Here is a 24,553-nt window from a genome sequence, read left to right as displayed (position 1 = left end):
CAGCAGAGTTTGATCCTTGAGATGGCGACCCGTAGCCAGTACTACACTGTAATATTCACGAACCGCATTGCCGTTTTCAAAGTCAGGTTGAAAAGGTCTGGATGGAACCTGCACACCATCGACGTACAACGCTATAAATTCCGCGTTATAATGTTTAAAGTTAAAAAGGTTCTTGTTGTAAACCCCGGTAAATGCATCATTATCCACGAGACCAATAATAACCTGTTTTGGGAGCTGTCCTAGAAACAGATTTTCCTGGTTCATCACCCGTGTCCCTGCAGGGATACTGTGGACTTTCATATAGACTCTTTCGATCGGGTACTCGGCGTTTGCCGTCATTAACGCCTGCGCGTGTCCTAGTTTAACCGCCGGGGAGACGGACACTTTTTTCACAAACAGCGAGGCCGATAATATGGTCAGTTTATATTTTTCCGTATCAGGGGTCATCAGACAAAAAGCATTTTTACTACGGATCATTTTAATTTTAATGTCTACCCCGTTGAGCATGAGTTTTTCTTGGAAAAATATGTCTGCATGGATATGCCCCATTAGCTCAAAGGTCCTCCCTTCTGTTGAAGAGGCCGTTCTTTTTTGCAAACCCTTATTGAGTCCCTCTGGATCCTTGTCGTCCATAGCTTCCGAGATGTCTTTGAAGAAAAGGCCGGGGCTGAACTGTTTGCTTAGGGTCTCCTCACTATAATTAAGTTTACACTCCATCATGGCTCTATAGGGGTAAGTATTGCTGCTTTGACTAATGAGCCGATCTCCCAGGGTCACATCCACCTGTGAAAACATGGTGGCCACCGGGTAATTGATGACCCCAGCGATGGCCGTATTCTCGATTGCATCGCCATCCTAATCAGTCACTTTACAGTTCATTAAAATAAATGTGTTATTCAAATCAATATAATCCTCGCCATTGCCAGCTATAAAAAACTCCAGAGGGGCCGTGTTTGAAATTGCAGATAGAGGGGGAATCTCTACATATATGATCTTATCTATACTCGTTTGAGTGTATGGAACTGTAAACAGATCCAGTTCTGATTTGACGCATACTTCCGATAGACTGTGGAAAAAAGACATGTTTAAAAGATGTATCCTGAGGCTCTATTTTTCTTTCTTTGAGACTTTCTTTTTGCAGGTTTTTTCTTGTGCTGCTTCCTTCTCCGAGTGTTTCCACGATATGTTGGAGAATGAGAGATTCTTCGTTTTTTGTTAGCCACGGATCTTCGTCGCCCTGGTGGACACATGCTGTTTCTTCTTTTACCCCCCCTCCTCGCCATTACCATGAGACCCGAACCCTCCTGATGCTCATGGCTAGCTGCCCGGTTCATAACATTGGTGAACACGTCACTAACAATATTTTTAGCCGCTGATTTCAAGTGGGGTCTGGCTATAGCAAAGCCTCTCTTAAGCAGGGGTACGGCCATTCTAAAGAGACCATGAAAGAGTCCTCCTAGACCGGCGCCATACATTGTGGGGGCTCCTACAAAACCGGGCAAGCCGTTCCATCTTGCATCTTGTAATAATCCACATAGGCGCTAGGATCTACATAACCCCTCGAGGTAGCCATTTTAATAATGTACACACTGTTTCAGGGGTCGAAAATGTAGTTTGACATTAACTTTACCGAAGCGGAAGGGTACGTTGATATTCTGATCCGATTTTACTTCGATCGTGATGTTGTCAAAGTGGGTCATTGAGACTGGTACGTAGTGTGGTTTGTCATAAGTAATTGTGACCATGTCATTGCTTTTACCTTTAATAAGTACATTTCTCAAAAGGGGGACATAACTATCCCAGACCCTCTGGTGGGTTATGATATCCGTATACACATAAAGAGTGTAAAAGCCGCCACACCACTTCTGAGAACCTGCTCTCTGTGTCCGAATAGAACCCTAATATACGCCCCAGTTGGCCGCTGGTTTGAATGCTAATACCTGGTTTTGACACCTTGTACACTCTGTTTTTAATAGGGTTGTAATATAGCTTGATGTTGGGGGTGCCTTCTGAGAACTGTTTATGCATCTCATCTAATATTTTATCCACATTGTCATAATAACCTCCTTGTATCGTGAATGTCCATTGACTCTTTTTAACATCATCAAAAATGGCGAAAGTGGCATCCTTATCTTGTAAAACAGCCCAAGTGTAAGGATACTGTATTTCCGCCAACCCCACTTCCCACGACCCCCTTAGATCTATAGATTTTCCAAATTCCAAATATTTCATTTTTAGGGTATATATCGAGAGAGGCGTTACTGGGTAGAGTCACGTAGAAGCCTCCTGATTCGATCTTGAGTATCGAAAGTAATGCCCCCAACACACCCGCGGGCAAGTTGTTATAAGGATTGAATATCGCAAACCTGTTGTTCCGGGACCCAACTATTGAACTTTTCAGGCCATCCAAGCCATTTCATCAACACATATTTTTTCCGGTTCTGGGTTTTTTCAGCTAATATCTTTTCAACTCTGTATACACTGTCTTTACCCACAATAATTTTTTGTAACTCGGCTTCGTAAAACGTTCCTTCTATATTCTCCCCGTCATAGTCTTTTAACCGGTACACGGGGGGGTCTCTAGCCAACTGTTTGGTAACTGTAAAAGTACTCCTTAGCTTTGAAACGCGAACCACATCACAGATGTTGAACTTATAAGTAGTTTTTCCCTTCTTAATAAATGGTCCGTATAATTTTTTATAGACCTTAAAAGAATTACTTTGATCCACATCTAAAGGCTTCATTTTAATACTGGTGTGATACCCTTGGTTGTAAGTATCGATAAAATCCTGAACTTTATCAAAATACTTGAACGTGTTGACCGCTGTAAAATATCTCCACATTTTGGTCTTTATGGTGCGGTTAAACCTCTCCACTACCGATGCCTTAAGCTCATTACCGGTGGTGAAATGATGTATTTTGTGTCTCTTCAGTAGATTCTGAAATTCTCTGTTGAGAAACTCTTTTCCTTTATCAGTCTGCAGTTTTTTAGGACATCGACCCTGGGACAATATATCCTCAAAGGCCCTTGTCACCGCCCGACCTGTTTTATTATGTAGAATGCGAGCCCAGGCATATTTTGATAACACATCGATACACATCAACATCAATTTGTGACCATTGTTATGTTTTGATAAATTTGACATATCGACTAGATCCATTTGCCATTGTGAGTCTATGTCAGTTGCATATACGCGGTTTCTTTTAAAGTTAATCCTGAGAGGTTTATGTAAGGTATAGGCGTCTTGTTCCCGTAACCATTCTGAAACAACCACATCATTAACCTTCACTCCGGCCTCAGCGAGTCCTCTTTGAAAACCCTTCTTACCCGCCAAACCCCCAATCTTGGCTGGGTTGTAGTATAGTTCCTGCATTTGGGGAGCTTGCCGAGTCATTCTGTCAAATAACCACACAGACCCACACTATGCGCAAAGTTTTTATACAAGGTTTTTTATTCAACTTCAGGAGAGCAGATACCCCTTTTTAGACATTTGAGAAAAGTATAACATACACAACAATTTTTTCTACGGTCCAGACAAAAAGAAATCAGATGATTGGTTACTTGATCTATATCAACAAATATACCTGTTTCTTTATCTTGTAGGCACACACCTCAGTTACATATGTAAATAAAACAACAATATGACCTATTTTAAAAGTAAACAGAGGTGTATTAAACATGCTCAGTAAAAGGTCATACAGATGTTGATGAAATGGCCTAATATCATTCTTGGCCCCCTTGAGCGCTTCATCCCAGTGTTCGTACCCCCCGGTCTTTGTTACAGCAGCCATTAACTTTTCCAGGTTTGAAAGTTGATCCTCATCGATGGTTAAATCTGTAGAGAAAAGGCTCGCGTTGGCTACTTTTCTGTCAAGCACATGGTGTAATAGCGCTCTCAGGTTAGCTGCAGAGTGTTGATGACAGAACCAGTTGCAGAAGCAGTCCAGGGTCTGAGGTCTTGGAGAGTAACCGCAGTCAAAGGGTTCCAGAGTGTATACAAAATCTGGGGAATAGAACCAGGGGTGATCCCGGGTTTGAAGAGGCCTGTAGAGCCTGTCGACGTCCGCAGCTTTCAGGTAAGACATTCTCTTTAATTTTAAACCATGATTGAATTGTTGCGCCTTTTATCCTATCTCTTCACTACGTCACGACACACCGCCCTCTTAGAAGAGAGTAGCCCCTGAGCCGTCAGACCCCCCTCCAAAACCCCACACGTCGTCTGTTTTATCATCGTCGTCGTCATTCAAGGGGGATATATAATCCATAATCCAGCATATTCTCCTTCTAACCAAATCCAGTTGCGAACATTTGGTCAAGATGTCAAAACCATCATTTATACAGTTTATGACCTCTTTCAAGAACGGCCAGTCCACGGCGTCAAACATAATTTCAGTAACCTGTTTTTCTGGATCCTCCACACCCCCTTCAATAGGGTTTGTAATCAGGGTACTGCTAAACAAAACCTTACGATCTGTAGTTAGAGATAGACTCTTCACCACTCTACCGTAGTTCTGCAAGCTTTCCCATTCACACCTTTCAAAACCCTGAGTCGGAGACTCCATTTCGCATTCTCTTGGACCCTCTTGCAAGCCTTCTAGAGTCTTATCCACAAGCCCCAGATCTCTCCAGGCCATCACCTTCAACCAGTCCTCATAAGAGTATTCAATTACCGTCTCAAAAGGTTCCAACGTACCCTCCTTCTCTCCCAAAGCAAAAAGCTCCACTCCAACATAGCTGGGATCCCTTTTAAAGCGGTAACCCCGTCGAGCCCCCCAGAACAACACCCAGGAGCGTTCAATCTTCAAATTGGTGAGTACAGGAACCCTTGCCCGGGATTGTTTCTTGCGGGGTTTCATGTTGATGTCGCTGGACATGTTGAAGAAGCGGGATGTTTCTGATGCTGAGAATTAAAGAGGTATTGCCTAAAAGCAGCGCGGGTTCTTAAATAGAGAGGAGAGTTTCGGGGCGTTGCCTTCAGAGGGGTGGGGGTATTTATGGGTGGCCTTGATGTTCAGGGTTTTATGGGTGTACACTTTCTGACGGATATGATGTAGGAATAATTAAGGAAATAACTCTACCTAAAATCACGCCCCCCAATTATGACGTAGGAATATTAATAAGCTTAGGGCATACGTCATAACAAAATAGGCCGCGCCCAAAAAACCCTACTATCTACTCTTATGTAGTTGAAGGCGCAGTATAGCTCTGATAGTCTGGTGGTGACGGAAGACCACCAGCCGTTTGAACAAGCCATTCAGCATCACCTTGTTGGGCTAAGTGCAGGCACTGTCAGAGCGCAGGGCGTCCTGCCTTTGAAAGAGTTTCCGAAGTGTCCTGATGTGCCCTTTAGCAATGCCAAACAGGTCTGTGAAAATGGCATCCTTTCGCGGCACTTCAGACGCCATCTCACAGTCTAGCCGACCTGAAATGCCTGAGCCCGTTTTACCAGCAGGCTTCAACGGTAACCGTTTGAAGCAAGACGTGGCGGTGTCAGTTTCCGTAGTGTAGCGGTTATCACGTTCGCCTAACACGCGAAAGGTCCCCGGTTCGAAACCGGGCGGAAACAGCCTGCTGTGGGCCGGCCCTTTTCGTCCTGTTTGCCCTCGTGGTTCCCCGGAGGCGGTGGGTAGCTTTTCTTCATTGGAGTGCCCGAAATCGGTGCTCTCAGAGCGTCCGTCCGTCGACAGGTTGAAATTGTAAACGCTGGTGTAGCCACTTTTAATTAAAATCTGATGATGATGATGATGATGATGTTGTTGTTGTTGTTCTTGTTGTCATCGTGGTCGCCGTCATTATTATTGTTAAAGTAAAGCAGTAGTTAGATTTGTTGCTACCGTAAGGTGTAGAAGGCACAATAGCTCTGTGATTGTCTGATGGTGGCACAAGACGAGCAGCAGCTGTTTGAACAAGCCATTGAGCATCACCTTGTTGGGGTAAGTGTAAGTCTTGTCATAGCTCAGGGCATTCTTCCTTTAAAAGAGTTTCCAAAGTGTCCTGATGTGCCCTTGAGCAATGCAATATAGGTCAGTGAAAATAGAAACCTTTATCTCACAGGCAGGCCCACGGGAAACGCCTGTGCGCGTTTTACCAGCCTGCTTCGATGGGAGCCAATCGAAACCCCAGGACAGGTTGGTTTCTGTAGTGTAGTGGCTATCATGTTCGCCTCACACGCGAGAAGTCCCTGGTTCGAAACTGGGCGGAAACAACCCGCGGTGCACGCGTGCCAGTGCCGTGTTACCCGTCCTCATCTCTCTGCCCCATGGCCGGCCGTCGTTTTCTCTTCCTCGGAGTGGCAAGAAATCCTGACCTTGAGAACAAATGATCGCAGAAGGGTAGCTTTGCGAGGCGCTGGAACTGACACTTTTAAAATCGATACATGTCGTTGCTGTTGCAATACGACCGTAGCAGGATCGGTGACATTGCTGTTACTCTTATGTAGTTGAAGGCGCAAAATAGCTCTGATAGTCTGGTGGTGACGGAAGACCACCAGCCGTTTGAACAAGCCATTCAGCATCACCTTGTTGGGCTAAGTGCAGGCACTGTCTGATCGCAGGGCGTCCTGCCTTTGAAAGAGTTTCCGAAGTATCCCGAAATCGGTGCACTCAGAGCGTCCGTCCGTCGACAGGTTGAAATTGTAAACGCTGGTGTAGCCACTTTTAATTAAAATCTGATGATGATGATGATGATGTTGTTGTTGTTCTTGTTGATGTTGTTGTTGTTGTTGTTGTTCTTGTTGTCGTCGTAGTCGCCGTCATTATTAATGTTAAAGTAAAGCAGTAGTTAGATTTGTTGCTACCGTAAGGTGCAGAAGGCACAATAGCTCTGTGATTGTCTGATGGTGGCACAAGACGAGCAGCAGCTGTTTGAACAAGCCATTGAGCATCACCTTGTTGGGGTAAGTGTAAGTCTTGTCATTGCTCAGGGCGTTCTTCCTTTGAAAGAGTTTCCAAAGTGTCCTGATGTGCCCTTGAGCAATGCAAAATAGGTCAGTGAAAATAGAAACCTTTATCTCACAGGCTGGCCCACGGGAAACGCCTGTGTGCGTTTTACCAGCCGGCTTCGATAGGAGTTATTCGAAACACCAGGACGGGTTGGTTTCCGTAGTGTAGTGGCTATCACGTTCGCCTAATGCACAAAAGGTCCCCGGTTTGAAACCGGGCGGAAAGAGCCTGCTGTGGGCCGGCCCTTTTCGTCCTGCTTGCCCTCGTGGTTCCCCAGAGGCGGTAGGTGGCTTTTCTTCATTGGAGTTCCCGAAATTGTTGGACTCAGAGCGTCCGTCCGTCGACAGGTTGAAATTGTAAACGCTGGTGTAGCCACTTTTAATTAAAATCTGATGATGATGTTATTGTTCTTGTTGTTGTTGTTGTTGTTCTTGTTTTTCTTTTTGTCGTCGTGGTCGCCGTCATTATTATTGTTAAAGTAAAGCTACCGTAAGGTGTAGAAGGCACAATAGCTCTGTGATTGTCTGATGGTGGCACAAGACGAGCAGCAGCTGTTTGAACAAGCCATTGAGCATCACCTTGTTGGGGTAAGTGTAAGTCTTGTCATAGCTCAGGGCGTTCTTCCTTTGAAAGAGTTTCCAAAGTGTCCTGATGTGTCCTTGAGCAATGCAAAATAGGTCAGTGAAAATACACTCACCTAAAGGATTATTAGGAACACCATACTAATACTATGTTTGACACCCTTTCGCCTTCAGAACTGACTTAATTCTACGTGGCATTGATTCAACAAGGTGCTGAAAGCATTCTTTAGAAATGTTGGCCCATATTGATAGGATAGCATCTTGCAGTTGATGGAGATTTGTGGGATGCACATCCAGGGCACGAAGCTCCCGTTCCACCACATCCCAAAGATGCTCTATTGGGTTGAGATCTGGTGACTGTGGGGGCCAGTTTAGTACAGTGAACTCATTGTCATGTTCAAGAAACCAATTTGAAATGATTCAACCTTTGTGACATGGTGCATTATCCTGCTGGAAGTAGCCATCAGAGGATGGGTACATGGTGGTCATAAAGGGATGGACATGGTCAGAAACAATGCTCAGGTAGGCCGTGGCATTTAAACGATGCCCAATTGGCACTAAGGAGCCTAAAGTGTGCCAAGAAAACATCCCCCACACCATTACACCACCACCACCAGCCTGCACAGTGGTAACAAGGCATGATGGATCCATGTTCTCATTCTGTTTACGTCAAATTCTGACTCTACCATCTGAATGTCTCAACAGAAATCGAGACTCATCAGACCAGGCAACAACTGTCCAATTTTGGTGAGTTTGTGCAAATTGTAGCCTCTTTTTCCTATTTGTAGTGGAGATGAGTGGTACCCGGTGGGGTCTTCTGCTGTTGTAGCCCATCCGCCTCAAGGTTGTACGTGTTGTGGCTTCACAAATGCTTTGCTGCATACCTCGGTTGTAACGAGTGGTTATTTCAGTCAAAGTTGCTCTTCTATCAGCTTGAATCAGTCGGCCCATTCTCCTCTGACCTCTAGCATCAACAAGGCATTTTCGCCCACAGGACTGCCGCATACTGGATGTTTTTCCCTTTTCACACCATTCTTTGTAAACCCTAGAAATGGTTGTGCGTGAAAATCCCAGTAACTGAGCAGATTGTGAAATACTCAGACCAGCCCGTCTGGCACCAACAACCATGCCACGCTCAAAATTGCTTAAATCACCTTTCTTTCCCATTCAGACTTTCAGTTTGGAGTTCAGGAGATTGTCTTGACCAGGACCACACCCCTAAATGCATTGAAGCAACTGCCATATGATTGGTTGGTTATTGAACAGGTGTTCCTAATAATCCTTTAGGTGAGTGTAGAAACCTTTATCTCACAGGCTGGCCCACGGGAAACGCCTGTGCGCGTTTTACCAGCCGGCTTCGATGGGAGCCATTCGAAACACCAGGACAGGTCGGTTTCCGTAGTGTAGTGGCTATCACGTTCGCCTCACACGCGAAAGGTCCCTGGTTCGAAACCGGGCGGAAACAACCCGCGGTGCATGCGTGCTAGTGCACACAGTGCTGACCACAAGTGAAGGTCTGAAGACTTTGTACTTGACGACCGCTGTAAATGGTTTCTTGACAGTTGTTGAGCAGAAAGTTATTGATCTTCCGAGGGAAAGGTCTGAAATCCGGGGGGTTTGCATAGGAATCAAAAAATTCACCACGATGGTCCTCCCTTAGATAAATAGCCAGCCAATGTTCTCCGGGCATATTTTTAGGGTGTGTGTTGATTATGTACATTGCAGGTAAATTCTTGATCTTAAATTTAGGCAGCTGATCGCAGGCGTTGACTCCTTGAAACAGTTTCCGTGAGCCGGCCAGGGCATTCATGATGTGGTTGAGCTCTCTGGTGTTCATTTTAATAATAATCATACGGAACGTTTCTCCTCTGATTCACCTCAATAATGTTGTCAAACACAGCATACACGACCATATTTACAGTGTGTGGTAGAGGCTGCTTGAAACGCATCTCCAAACGCATATTGCCCGTCTTCATCAGTGAAATATGTTGTCCACACTCTTCGTCAGGGGTCAGGTTGAAACCGTACAGGGTGTAACCGCTGCAGTATTCCCGGCGATCGATCAGCAGAGTTTGATCCTTGAGATGGCGACCCGTAGCCAGTACTAGACTGTAATATTCACGAACCGCATTGCCGTTTTCAAAGTCAGGTTGAAAAGGTCTGGATGGAACCTGCACACCATCGACGTACAATGCTATAAATTCCGCGTTATAATGTTTAAAGTTAAAGGTGTTCTTGTTGTAAACCCCGGTAAATGCATCATTATCCACGAGACCTATAATAACCTGTTTTGGGAGCTGTCCTAGAAACAGATTTTCCTGGTTCATCACCCGTGTCCCTGCGGGGATACTGTGGACTTTCATATAGACTCTTTCGATCGGGTACTTGGCGTTTGCCGTCACTAACGCCAGCGCGTGTCCTAGTTTAACCGCCGGGGAGACGGACACTTATTTCACAAACAGCGAGGCCGATAATATGGTCAGTTTATATTTTTCCGTATCAGGGGTCATCAGACAAAAAGCACTTTTACTACGGATCATTTTAATTTTAATGTCTACCCCGTTGAGCATGAGTTTTTCTTGGAAAAATATGTCTGCATGGATATGCCCCATTAGCTCAAAGGTCCTCCCTTCTGTTGAAGAGGCCGATCTTTTTTGCAAACCCTTATTGAGTCCCTCTGGATCCTTGTCGTCCATAGCTTCCGGGATGTCTTTGAAGAGAAGGCCGGGGCTGAACTGTTTGCTTAGGGTCTCCTCACTATAATTAAGGATACACTCCATCATGACTCTATAGGGGTAAGTATTGCTGCTTTGACTAATGAGCCGATCTCCCAGGGTCACATCCACCTGTGAAAACATGGTGGCCACCGGGTAATTGATTAATTGATGACCCCAGCGTTGGCCGTCTTCTCGATTGCATCGCCATCCTAATCAGTCACTTTACAGTTCATTAAAATAAATGTGTTATTCAAATCAATATAATCCTCGCCATTGCCAGCTATAAAAAACTCCAGAGGGGCCGTGTCTGAAATTGCAGAAAGAGGGGGAATCTCTACATATATGATCTTATCTATACTCGTTTGAGTGTATGGAACTGTAAACAGATCCAGTTCTGATTTGACGCATTCTTCCGATAGACTGTTGACAAAAGACATGTTTAAAAGATGTATCCTGAGGCTCTATTTTTCTTTCTTTGAGACTTTCTTTTTGCAGGTTTTTTCTTGTGCTGCTTCCTTCTCCGAGTGTTTCCACGATATGTTGGAGAATGAGAGATTCTTCGTTTTTTGTTAGCCACGGATCTTCGTCGCCCTGGTGGACACATGCTGTTTCTTCTTTTACCCCCCCTCCTCGCCATTACCATGAGACCCGAACCCTCCTGATGCTCATGGCTAGCTGCCCGGTTCATAACATTGGTGAACACGTCACTAACAATATTTTTAGCCGCTGATTTCAAGTGGGGTCTGGCTATAGCAAAGCCTCTCTTAAGCAGGGGTACGGCCATTCTAAAGAGACCATGAAAGAGTCCTCCTAGACCGGCGCCATACATTGTGGGGGCTCCTACAAAACCGGGCAAGCCGTTCCCGGCTTGCATCTTGTAATAATCCACATAGGCGCTAGGATCTACATAACCCCTCGAGGTAGCCATTTTAATAATGTACAAACTGTTTCAGGGGTCGAAAATGTAGTTTGACAATAACTTTACTGAAGCGGAAGGGTACGTTGATATTCTGATCCGATTTTACTTCGATCGTGATGTTGTCAAATTGGGTCTTTGAGACTGGTACGTAGTGTGGCTTGTCATAAGTAATTGTGACCATGTCATTGCTTTTACCTTTAATAAGTACATTTCTCAAAAGGGGGACATAACTATCCCCGACCCTCTGGTGGGTTATGATATCCGTATACACATAAAGAGTGTAAAAGCCGCCCCACCACTTCTGAGAACCTGCTCTCTGTGTCAGAATAGATCCCAAATATACGCCCCAGTTGGCCGCTGGTTTGAATGCTAATACCTGGTTTTGACACCTTGTACACTCTGTTTTTAATAGGGTTGTAATATAGCTTGATGTTGGGGGTGCCTTCTGAGAACTGTTTATGCATCTCATCTAATATTTTATCCACATTGTCATAATAACCTCCTTGTATCGTGAATGTCCATTGACTCTTTTTAACATCATCAAAAATGGCGAAGGTGGCATCCTTATCTTGTAAAACAGCCCAAGTGTAAGGATACTGTATTTCCGCCAACCCCACTTCCCACGACCCCCTTAGATCTATAGATTTTCCAAATTGTACCGTGTAACTGGATATTTCATTTTTAGGGTATATATCGAGAGAGGCGTTACTGGGTAGAGTCACGTAGAAGCCTCCTGATTCCATCTTGAGTATCGAAAGTAATGCCCACAACACACCCGCGGGCAAGTTGTTATAAGGATTGAATATCGGAAACCTGTTGTTCCGGGACCCAACTATTGAACTTTTCAGGCCATCCAAGCCATTTCATCAACACATATTTTTTCCGGTTCTGGGTTTTTTCAGCTAATATCTTTTCAACTCTGTATACACTGTCTTTACCCACAATAATTTTTTGTAACTCGGCTTCGTAAAACGTTCCTTCTATATCCTCCCCGTCATAGTCTTTTAACCGGTACACGGGTGGGTCTCTAGCCAACTGTTCGGTAACTGTAAAATATTCGTCAGAAAATGTTTCTTCATAACCTTTGGCAAAAGTACTCCTTAGCTTTGAAACGCGAACCACATCACCGATGTTGAACTTATAAGTAGTTTTTCCCTTCTTAATAAATGGTCCGTATAATTTTTTATAGACCTTAAAAGAATTACTTTGATCAACATCTTTAGGCTTCATTTTAATACTGGTGTGATACCCTTGGTTGTAAGCATCGATAAAATCCTGAACTTTATCAAAATACTTGAACGTGTTGACCGCTGTAAAATATCTCCACATTTTGGTCTTTATGGTGCGGTTAAACCTCTCCACTACCGATGCCCTAAGCTCATTACCGGTGGTGAAATGATGTATTTTGTGTCTCTTCAGTAGATTCTGAAATTCTCTGTTGAGAAACTCTTTTCCTTTATCAGTCTGCAGTTTTTTAGGACATCGACCCTGGGACAATATATCCTCAAAGGCCCTTGTCACCGCCCGACCTGTTTTATTATGTAGAATGCGAGCCCAGGCATATTTTGATAACACATCGATACACATCAACATCAATTTGTGACCATTGTTATGTTTTGATAAATTTGACATATCGACTAGATCCATTTGCCATTGTGAGTCTATGTCAGTTGCATATACGCGGTTTCTTTTAAAGTTAATCCTGAGAGGTTTATGTAAGGTATAGGCGTCTTGTTCCCGTAACCATTCTGAAACAACCACATCATTAACCTTCACTCCGGCCTCAGCGAGTCCTCTTTGAAAACCCTTCTTACCCGCCAAACCCCCAATCTTGGCTGGGTTGTAGTATAGTTCCTGCATTTGGGGAGCTTGCCGAGTCATTCTGTCAAATAACCACACAGACCCACACTATGCGCAAAGTTTTTATACAAGGTTTTTTATTCAACTTCAGGAGAGCAGATACCCCTTTTTAGACATTTGAGAAAAGTATAACATACACAACAATTTTTTCTACGGTCCAGACAAAAAGAAATCAGATGATTGGTTACTTGATCTATATCAACAAATATACCTGTTTCTTTATCTTGTAGGCACACACCTCAGTTACATATGTAAATAAAACAACAATATGACCTATTTTAAAAGTAAACAGAGGTGTATTAAACATGCTCAGTAAAAGGTCATACAGATGTTGATGAAATGGCCTAATATCATTCTTGGCCCCCTTGAGCGCTTCATCCCAGTGTTCGTACCCCCCGGTCTTTGTTACAGCAGCCATTAACTTTTCCAGGTTTGAAAGTTGATCCTCATCGATGGTTAAATCTGTAGAGAAAAGGCTCGCGTTGGCTACTTTTCTGTCAAGCACATGGTGTAATAGCGCTCTCAGGTTAGCTGCAGAGTGTTGATGACAGAACCAGTTGCAGAAGCAGTCCAGGGTCTGAGGTCTTGGAGAGTAACCGCAGTCAAAGGGTTCCAGAGTGTATACAAAATCTGGGGAATAGAACCAGGGGTGATCCCGGGTTTGAAGAGGCCTGTAGAGCCTGTCGACGTCCGCAGCTTTCAGGTAAGACATTCTCTTTAATTTTAAACCATGATTGAATTGTTGCGCCTTTTATCCTATCTCTTCACTACGTCACGACACACCGCCCTCTTAGAAGAGAGTAGCCCCTGAGCCGTCAGACCCCCCTCCAAAACCCCACACGTCGTCTGTTTTATCATCGTCGTCGTCATTCAAGGGGGATATATAATCCATAATCCAGCATATTCTCCTTCTAACCAAATCCAGTTGCGAACATTTGGTCAAGATGTCAAAACCATCATTTATACAGTTTATGACCTCTTTCAAGAACGGCCAGTCCACGGCGTCAAACATAATTTCAGTAACCTGTTTTTCTGGATCCTCCACACCCCCTTCAATAGGGTTTGTAATCAGAGTACTGCTAAACAAAACCTTACGATCTGTAGTTAGAGATAGACTCTTCACCACTCTACCGTAGTTCTGCAAGCTTTCCCATTCACACCTTTCAAAACCCTGAGTCGGAGACTCCATTTCGCATTCTCTTGGACCCTCTTGCAAGCCTTCTAGAGTCTTATCCACAAGCCCCAGATCTCTCCAGGCCATCACCTTCAACCAGTCCTCATAAGAGTATTCAATTACCGTCTCAAAAGGTTCCAACGTACCCTCCTTCTCTCCCAAAGCAAAAAGCTCCACTCCAACATAGCTGGGATCCCTTTTAAAGCGGTAACCCCGTCGAGCCCCCCAGAACAACACCCAGGAGCGTTCAATCTTCAAATTGGTGAGTACAGGAACCCTTGCCCGGGATTGTTTCTTGCGGGGTTTCATGTTGATGTCGCTGGACATGTTGAAGAAGCGGGATGTTTCTGATGCTGAGAATTAAAGAGGTATTGCCTAAAAGCAGCGCGGGTTCTTAAATAGAGAGGAGAGTTTCGGGGCGTTGCCTTCAGAGGGGTGGGGGTATTTATGGGTGGCCTTGATGTTCAGGGTTTTATGGGTGTACACTTTCTGACGGATATGACGTAGGAATAATTAAGGAAATAACTCTACCTAAAATCACGCCCCCCAATTATGACGTAGGAATATTAATAAGCTTAGGGCATACGTCATAACAAAATAGGCCGCGCCCAAAAAACCCTACTATCTACTCTTATGTAGTTGAAGGCGCAGTATAGCTCTGATAGTCTGGTGGTGACGGAAGACCACCAGCCGTTTGAACAAGCCATTCAGCATCACCTTGTTGGGCTAAGTGCAGGCACTGTCAGAGCGCAGGGCGTCCTGCCTTTGAAAGAGTTTCCGAAGTGTCCTGATGTGCCCTTTAGCAATGCCAAACAGGTCTGTGAAAATGGCATCCTTTCGCGGCACTTCAGACGCCATCTCACAGTCTAGCCGACCTGAAATGCCTGAGCCCGTTTTACCAGCAGGCTTCAACGGTAACCGTTTGAAGCAAGACGTGGCGGTGTCAGTTTCCGTAGTGTAGCGGTTATCACGTTCGCCTAACACGCGAAAGGTCCCCGGTTCGAAACCGGGCGGAAACAGCCTGCTGTGGGCCGGCCCTTTTCGTCCTGTTTGCCCTCGTGGTTCCCCGGAGGCGGTGGGTAGCTTTTCTTCATTGGAGTGCCCGAAATCGGTGCTCTCAGAGCGTCCGTCCGTCGACAGGTTGAAATTGTAAACGCTGGTGTAGCCACTTTTAATTAAAATCTGATGATGATGATGATGATGATGATGATGTTGTTGTTGTTGTTCTTGTTGTCATCGTGGTCGCCGTCATTATTATTGTTAAAGTAAAGCAGTAGTTAGATTTGTTGCTACCGTAAGGTGTAGAAGGCACAATAGCTCTGTGATTGTCTGATGGTGGCACAAGACGAGCAGCAGCTGTTTGAACAAGCCATTGAGCATCACCTTGTTGGGGTAAGTGTAAGTCTTGTCATAGCTCAGGGCATTCTTCCTTTAAAAGAGTTTCCAAAGTGTCCTGATGTGCCCTTGAGCAATGCAATATAGGTCAGTGAAAATAGAAACCTTTATCTCACAGGCAGGCCCACGGGAAACGCCTGTGCGCGTTTTACCAGCCTGCTTCGATGGGAGCCAATCGAAACCCCAGGACAGGTTGGTTTCTGTAGTGTAGTGGCTATCATGTTCGCCTCACACGCGAGAAGTCCCTGGTTCGAAACTGGGCGGAAACAACCCGCGGTGCACGCGTGCCAGTGCCGTGTTACCCGTCCTCATCTCTCTGCCCCATGGCCGGCCGTCGTTTTCTCTTCCTCGGAGTGGCAAGAAATCCTGACCTTGAGAACAAATGATCGCAGAAGGGTAGCTTTGCGAGGCGCTGGAACTGACACTTTTAAAATCGATACATGTCGTTGCTGTTGCAATACGACCGTAGCAGGATCGGTGACATTGCTGTTACTCTTATGTAGTTGAAGGCGCAAAATAGCTCTGATAGTCTGGTGGTGACGGAAGACCACCAGCCGTTTGAACAAGCCATTCAGCATCACCTTGTTGGGCTAAGTGCAGGCACTGTCTGATCGCAGGGCGTCCTGCCTTTGAAAGAGTTTCCGAAGTATCCCGAAATCGGTGCACTCAGAGCGTCCGTCCGTCGACAGGTTGAAATTGTAAACGCTGGTGTAGCCACTTTTAATTAAAATCTGATGATGATGTTATTGTTCTTGTTGTTGTTGTTGTTGTTCTTGTTTTTCTTTTTGTCGTCGTGGTCGCCGTCATTATTATTGTTAAAGTAAAGCTACCGTAAGGTGTAGAAGGCACAATAGCTCTGTGATTGTCTGATGGTGGCACAAGACGAGCATCAGCTGTTTGAACAAGCCATTGAGCATCACCTTGTTGGGGTAAGTGTAAGTCTTGTCATAGCTCAGGGCGTTCTTCCTTTGAAAGAGTTTCCAAAGTGTCCTGATGTGTCCTTGAGCAATGCAAAATAGGTCAGTGAAAATACACTCACCTAAAGGATTATTAGGAACACCATACTAATACTATGTTTGACACCCTTTCGCCTTCAGAACTGACTTAATTCTACGTGGCATTGATTCAACAAGGTGCTGAAAGCATTCTTTAGAAATGTTGGCCCAAATTGATAGGATAGCATCTTGCAGTTGATGGAGATTTGTGGGATGCACATCCAGGGCACGAAGCTCCCGTTCCACCACATCCCAAAGATGCTCTATTGGGTTGAGATCTGGTGACTGTGGGGGCCAGTTTAGTACAGTGAACTCATTGTCATGTTCAAGAAACCAATTTGAAATGATTCAACCTTTGTGACATGGTGCATTATCCTGCTGGAAGTAGCCATCAGAGGATGGGTACATGGTGGTCATAAAGGGATGGACATGGTCAGAAACAATGCTCAGGTAGGCCGTGGCATTTAAACGATGCCCAATTGGCACTAAGGAGCCTAAAGTGTGCCAAGAAAACATCCCCCACACCATTACACCACCACCACCAGCCTGCACAGTGGTAACAAGGCATGATGGATCCATGTTCTCATTCTGTTTACGTCAAATTCTGTCTCAACAGAAATCGAGACTCATCAGACCAGGCAACAACTGTCCAATTTTGGTGAGTTTGTGCAAATTGTAGCCTCTTTTTCCTATTTGTAGTGGAGATGAGTGGTACCCGGTGGGGTCTTCTGCTGTTGTAGCCCATCCGCCTCAAGGTTGTACGTGTTGTGGCTTCACAAATGCTTTGCTGCATACCTCGGTTGTAACGAGTGGTTATTTCAGTCAAAGTTGCTCTTCTATCAGCTTGAATCAGTCGGCCCATTCTCCTCTGACCTCTAGCATCAACAAGGCATTTTCGCCCACAGGACTGCCGCATACTGGATGTTTTTCCCTTTTCACACCATTCTTTGTAAACCCTAGAAATGGTTGTGCGTGAAAATCCCAGTAACTGAGCAGATTGTGAAATACTCAGACCAGCCCGTCTGGCACCAACAACCATGCCACGCTCAAAATTGCTTAAATCACCTTTCTTTCCCATTCAGACTTTCAGTTTGGAGTTCAGGAGATTGTCTTGACCAGGACCACACCCCTAAATGCATTGAAGCAACTGCCATATGATTGGTTGGTTATTGAACAGGTGTTCCTAATAATCCTTTAGGTGAGTGTAGAAACCTTTATCTCACAGGCTGGCCCACGGGAAACGCCTGTGCGCGTTTTACCAGCCGGCTTCGATGGGAGCCATTCGAAACACCAGGACAGGTCGGTTTCCGTAGTGTAGTGGCTATCACGTTCGCCTCACACGCGAAAGGTCCCTGGTTCGAAACCGGGCGGAAACAACCCGCGGTGCATGCGTGCTAGTGCACACAGTGCTGACCACAAGTGAAGGTCTGAAGACTTTGTACTTGACGACCGCTGTAAATGGTTTCTTGACAGTTGTTGAGCAGAAAGTTATTGATCTTCCGAGGGAAAGGTCTGAAATCCGGGGGGTTTGCATAGGAATCAAAAAATTCACCACGGTGGTCCTCCCTTAGATAAATAGCCAGCCAATGTTCTCCGGGCATATTTTTAGGGTGTGTGTTGATTATGTACATTGCAGGTAAATTCTTGATCTTAAATTTAGGCAGCTGATCGCAGGCGTAGACTCCTTGAAACAGTTTCCGTGAGCCGGCCAGGGCATTCATGATGTGGTTGAGCTCTCTGGTGTTCATTTTAATAATAATCATACGGAACGTTTCTCCTCTGATTCACCTCAATAATGTTGTCAAACACAGCATACACGACCATATTTACAGTGTGTGGTAGAGGCTGCTTGAAACGCATCTCCAAACGCATATTGCCCGTCTTCATCAGTGAAATATGTTGTCCACACTCTTCGTCAGGGGTCAGGTTGAAACCATACAGGGTGTAACCGCTGCAGTATTCCCGGCGATCGATCAGCAGAGTTTGATCCTTGAGATGGCGACCCGTAGCCAGTACTAGACTGTAATATTCACGAACCGCATTGCCGTTTTCAAAGTCAGGTTGAAAAGGTCTGGATGGAACCTGCACACCATCGACGTACAATGCTATAAATTCCGCGTTATAATGTTTAAAGTTAAAGGTGTTCTTGTTGTAAACCCCGGTAAATGCATCATTATCCACGAGACCTATAATAACCTGTTTTGGGAGCTGTCCTAGAAACAGATTTTCCTGGTTCATCACCCGTGTCCCTGCGGGGATACTGTGGACTTTCATATAGACTCTTTCGATCGGGTACTTGGCGTTTGCCGTCACTAACGCCAGCGCGTGTCCTAGTTTAACCGCCGGGGAGACGGACACTTATTTCACAAACAGCGAGGCCGATAATATGGTCAGTTTATATTTTTCCGTATCAGGGGTCATCAGACAAAAAGCACTTTTACTACGGATCATTTTATTTTAATGTCTACCCCGTTGAGCATGAGTTTTTCTTGGAAAAATATGTCTGCATGGATATGCCCCATTAGCTCAAAGGTCCTCCCTTCTGTTGAAGAGGCCGATCTTTTTTGCAAACCCTTATTGAGTCCCTCTGGATCCTTGTCGTCCATAGCTTCCGGGATGTCTTTGAAGAGAAGGCCGGGGCTGAACTGTTTGCTTAGGGTCTCCTCACTATAATTAAGGATACACTCCATCATGACTCTATAGGGGTAAGTATTGCTGCTTTGACTAATGAGCCGATCTCCCAGGGTCACATCCACCTGTGAAAACATGGTGGCCACCGGGTAATTGATTAATTGATGACCCCAGCGTTGGCCGTCTTCTCGATTGCATCGCCATCCTAATCAGTCACTTTACAGTTCATTAAAATAAATGTGTTATTCAAATCAATATAATCCTCGCCATTGCCAGCTATAAAAAACTCCAGAGGGGCCGTGTCTGAAATTGCAGAAAGAGGGGGAATCTCTACATATATGATCTTATCTATACTCGTTTGAGTGTATGGAACTGTAAACAGATCCAGTTCTGATTTGACGCATTCTTCCGATAGACTGTTGACAAAAGACATGTTTAAAAGATGTATCCTGAGGCTCTATTTTTCTTTCTTTGAGACTTTCTTTTTGCAGGTTTTTTCTTGTGCTGCTTCCTTCTCCGAGTGTTTCCACGATATGTTGGAGAATGAGAGATTCTTCGTTTTTTGTTAGCCACGGATCTTCGTCGCCCTGGTGGACACATGCTGTTTCTTCTTTTACCCCCCCTCCTCGCCATTACCATGAGACCCGAACCCTCCTGATGCTCATGGCTAGCTGCCCGGTTCATAACATTGGTGAACACGTCACTAACAATATTTTTAGCCGCTGATTTCAAGTGGGGTCTGGCTATAGCAAAGCCTCTCTTAAGCAGGGGTACGGCCATTCTAAAGAGACCATGAAAGAGTCCTCCTAGACCGGCGCCATACATTGTGGGGGCTCCTACAAAACCGGGCAAGCCGTTCCCGGCTTGCATCTTGTAATAATCCACATAGGCGCTAGGATCTACATAACCCCTCGAGGTAGCCATTTTAATAATGTACAAACTGTTTCAGGGGTCGAAAATGTAGTTTGACAATAACTTTACTGAAGCGGAAGGGTACGTTGATATTCTGATCCGATTTTACTTCGATCGTGATGTTGTCAAATTGGGTCTTTGAGACTGGTACGTAGTGTGGCTTGTCATAAGTAATTGTGACCATGTCATTGCTTTTACCTTTAATAAGTACATTTCTCAAAAGGGGGACATAACTATCCCCGACCCTCTGGTGGGTTATGATATCCGTATACACATAAAGAGTGTAAAAGCCGCCCCACCACTTCTGAGAACCTGCTCTCTGTGTCAGAATAGATCCCAAATATACGCCCCAGTTGGCCGCTGGTTTGAATGCTAATACCTGGTTTTGACACCTTGTACACTCTGTTTTTAATAGGGTTGTAATATAGCTTGATGTTGGGGGTGCCTTCTGAGAACTGTTTATGCATCTCATCTAATATTTTATCCACATTGTCATAATAACCTCCTTGTATCGTGAATGTCCATTGACTCTTTTTAACATCATCAAAAATGGCGAAGGTGGCATCCTTATCTTGTAAAACAGCCCAAGTGTAAGGATACTGTATTTCCGCCAACCCCACTTCCCACGACCCCCTTAGATCTATAGATTTTCCAAATTGTACCGTGTAACTGGATATTTCATTTTTAGGGTATATATCGAGAGAGGCGTTACTGGGTAGAGTCACGTAGAAGCCTCCTGATTCCATCTTGAGTATCGAAAGTAATGCCCACAACACACCCGCGGGCAAGTTGTTATAAGGATTGAATATCGCAAACCTGTTGTTCCGGGACCCAACTATTGAACTTTTCAGGCCATCCAAGCCATTTCATCAACACATATTTTTTCCGGTTCTGGGTTTTTTCAGCTAATATCTTTTCAACTCTGTATACACTGTCTTTACCCACAATAATTTTTTGTAACTCGGCTTCGTAAAACGTTCCTTCTATATCCTCCCCGTCATAGTCTTTTAACCGGTACACGGGTGGGTCTCTAGCCAACTGTTCGGTAACTGTAAAATATTCGTCAGAAAATGTTTCTTCATAACCTTTGGCAAAAGTACTCCTTAGCTTTGAAACGCGAACCACATCACCGATGTTGAACTTATAAGTAGTTTTTCCCTTCTTAATAAATGGTCCGTATAATTTTTTATAGACCTTAAAAGAATTACTTTGATCAACATCTTTAGGCTTCATTTTAATACTGGTGTGATACCCTTGGTTGTAAGCATCGATAAAATCCTGAACTTTATCAAAATACTTGAACGTGTTGACCGCTGTAAAATATCTCCACATTTTGGTCTTTATGGTGCGGTTAAACCTCTCCACTACCGATGCCCTAAGCTCATTACCGGTGGTGAAATGATGTATTTTGTGTCTCTTCAGTAGATTCTGAAATTCTCTGTTGAGAAACTCTTTTCCTTTATCAGTCTGCAGTTTTTTAGGACATCGACCCTGGGACAATATATCCTCAAAGGCCCTTGTCACCGCCCGACCTGTTTTATTATGTAGAATGCGAGCCCAGGCATATTTTGATAACACATCGATACACATCAACATCAATTTGTGACCATTGTTATGTTTTGATAAATTTGACATATCGACTAGATCCATTTGCCATTGTGAGTCTATGTCAGTTGCATATACGCGGTTTCTTTTAAAGTTAATCCTGAGAGGTTTATGTTAGGTATAGGCGTCTTGTTCCCGTAACCATTCTGAAACAACCACATCATTAACCTTCACTCCGGCCTCAGCGAGTCCTCTTTGAAAACCCTTCTTACCCGCCAAACCCCCAATCTTGGCTGGGTTGTAGTATAGTTCCTGCATTTGGGGAGCTTGCCGAGTCATTCTGTCAAATAACCACACAGACCCACACTATGCGCAAAGTTTTTATACAAGGTTTTTTATTCAACTTCAGGAGAGCAGATACCCCTTTTAAGACATTTGAGAAAAGTATAACATACACAACAATTTTTTCTACGGTCCAGACAAAATGAAATCAGATGATTGGTTACTTGATCTATATCAACAAATATACCTGTTTCTTTATCTTGTAGGCACACACCTCAGTTACATATGTAAATAAAACAACATTATGACCTATTTTAAAATTAAACAGAGGTGTATTAAACATGCTCAGTAAAAGGTCATACAGATGTTGATGAAATGGCCTAATATCATTCTTGGCCCCCTTGAGCCCTTCATCCCAGTGTTCGTACCCCCCGGTCTTTGTTACAGCAGCCATTCACTTTTCCAGGTTTGAAAGTTGATCCTCATCGATGGTTAAATCTGTAGAGAAAAGGCTCGCGTTGGCTACTTTTCTGTCAAGCACATGGTGTAATAGCGCTCTCAGGTTAGCTGCAGAGTGTTGATGACAGAACCAGTTGCAGAAGCAGTCCAGAACATTCCCCATGTTCAAAGTCCCTTAGTTCAGGTCAGAGTCTGAATCAGTGGCGTAGATGTCGAATTCTTCGTCGCTGCCCCCAGCTTTAACTTCTTTACGGAAGAAATAAGCTTTTAGCTTGCCAGCGGTTTTTCTACTCGGCTCATCCAGGTCATTGAGCAGCTGCCCAAGTTTCTCTATTATAAACGGCTCCTTTTTCAGCTCCAGCAAAATCTCATCTATGATTTTCTGGACTTGTCCCACAGTGACATGTATGTGGGAGTAAGAGAGCGCCTTGATTAGTGCCGGTTTCAGCCACGGTTTGTTCAGTCTTCTGTAAAACACATTGAAATAGAACAGGAAATAGTAACGGTCTGGTTCAAACAAACAACTGTGTCTCAACTGACTGGGGTGATTCACTTCACACCCCCGACAGACTTCTTTCAGAGCTCGGTCGATGAGAGCACTCAGAATATAAACCAGGGTGCTTTTAACCACTCTGCTTACTTGGTCACATACCCCGGGCATAAATCCTGCGTCTTCATCACGCCCCCGGGACAGTCCGATGCTCATTGGGTCGCCTGGTGGTTTGTGGGGTGTTTCTCCATCCATTGGACTGACCCCCTCCTGAGACGCACAGACGGTAGACAGTTCGGCAAAATCGAGGCCCTCCATGAGCTCCAGAGGCTGGGGATCCCCGAGACTCATTTGGACATCCATCGCACCGCATGTTGTTTCGTCCTGAGGGACCGGGGTCTGAGGTCTTGGAGAGTAACCACAGTCAAAGGGTTCCAGAGTGTATACAAAATATGGGGAATAGAACCAGGGGTGATCCCGGGTTTGAAGAGGCCTGTAGAGCCTGTCGACGTCCGCAGCTTTCGGGTAAGACATTCTCTTTAATTTTAAACCATGAATGAATTGTTGCACCTTTTATCCTATCTCTTCACTACGTCACGACACACCGCCCTCTTAGAAGAGAGTAGCCCCTGAGCCGTCAGACCCCCCTCCAAAACCCCACACGTCGTCTGTCGTAGTTCTGCAAGCTTTCCCATTCACACCTTTCAAAACCCTGAGTCGGAGACTCCATTTCGCATTCTCTTGGACCCTCTTGCAAGCCTTCTAGAGTCTTATCCACAAGCCCCAGATCTCTCCAGGCCATCACCTTCAACCAGTCCTCATAAGAGTATTCAATTACCGTCTCAAAAGGTTCCAACGTACCCTCCTTCTCTCCCAAAGCAAAAAGCTCCACTCCAACATAGCTGGGATCCCTTTTAAAGCGGTAACCCCGTCGAGCCCCCCAGAACAACACCCAGGAGCGTTCAATCTTCAAATTGGTGAGTACAGGAACCCTTGCCCGGGATTGTTTCTTGCGGGGTTTCATGTTGATGTCGCTGGACATGTTGAAGAAGCGGGATGTTTCAGAAGCTGAGAATTAAAGAGGTATTGCCTAAAAGAAGCGCGGGTTCTTAAATAGAGAGGAGAGTTTCGGGGCGTTGCCTTCAGAGGGGTGGGGGTATTTATGGGTGGCCTTGTTGTTCAGGGTTTTATGGGTGCACACTTTCTGACGGATATGACGTAGGAATAATTAAGGAAATAACTCTACCTAAAATCACGCCCCCCAATTATGACGTAGGAATATTAATAAGCTTAGGGCATACGTCATAACAAAATAGGCCGCGCCCAAAAAACCCTACTATCTACTCTTATGTAGTTGAAGGCGCAGTATAGCTCTCATAGTCTGGTGGTGACGGAAGACCACCAGCCGTTTGAACAAGCCATTCAGCATCACCTTGTTGGGTTAAGTGCAGGCACTGTCAGAGCGCAGGGCGTCCTGCCTTTGAAAGAGTTTCCGAAGTGTCCTGATGTGCCCTTTAGCAATGCCAAACAGGTCTGTGAAAATGGCATCCTTTCGCCGCACTTCTCACAGCCTAGCCGACCTGAAACACCTGAGCCCGTTTTACCAGCAGGCTTTAACGGTAACCAATTGAAGCAAGAGGCAGCGGTGTCA

At 44.9% G+C, this 24,553-nt stretch overlaps 4 non-coding genes across 4 annotated transcripts; all 4 read left to right on the top strand.

Annotated features, from left to right (window-relative positions):
- Window positions 1–5,494: 5,494 nt before the first annotated feature.
- trnav-aac (transfer RNA valine (anticodon AAC)) lies at window positions 5,495–5,567 on the top strand. Its single transcript has one exon. It is a non-coding gene; the product is annotated as a tRNA-Val (tRNA).
- A 3,348-nt stretch (window positions 5,568–8,915) lies between these two features.
- On the top strand, window positions 8,916–8,988 carry trnav-cac (transfer RNA valine (anticodon CAC)). The gene has a single exon. It is a non-coding gene; the product is annotated as a tRNA-Val (tRNA).
- Window positions 8,989–15,139: 6,151 nt separating this feature from the next.
- Window positions 15,140–15,212, top strand: trnav-aac (transfer RNA valine (anticodon AAC)). The gene has a single exon. It is a non-coding gene; the product is annotated as a tRNA-Val (tRNA).
- Window positions 15,213–17,886: 2,674 nt separating this feature from the next.
- trnav-cac (transfer RNA valine (anticodon CAC)) lies at window positions 17,887–17,959 on the top strand. Its single transcript has one exon. It is a non-coding gene; the product is annotated as a tRNA-Val (tRNA).
- Window positions 17,960–24,553: the final 6,594 nt, after the last annotated feature.

Source organism: Amia ocellicauda (genome assembly GCF_036373705.1).
Source record: "Amia ocellicauda isolate fAmiCal2 chromosome 11 unlocalized genomic scaffold, fAmiCal2.hap1 SUPER_11_unloc_2, whole genome shotgun sequence".
NCBI lineage: Eukaryota > Metazoa > Chordata > Actinopteri > Amiiformes > Amiidae > Amia > Amia ocellicauda.
The sequence above is the reverse complement of the archived record's forward strand: the minus strand, read 5'-3'. Positions and strand labels throughout refer to the sequence as shown.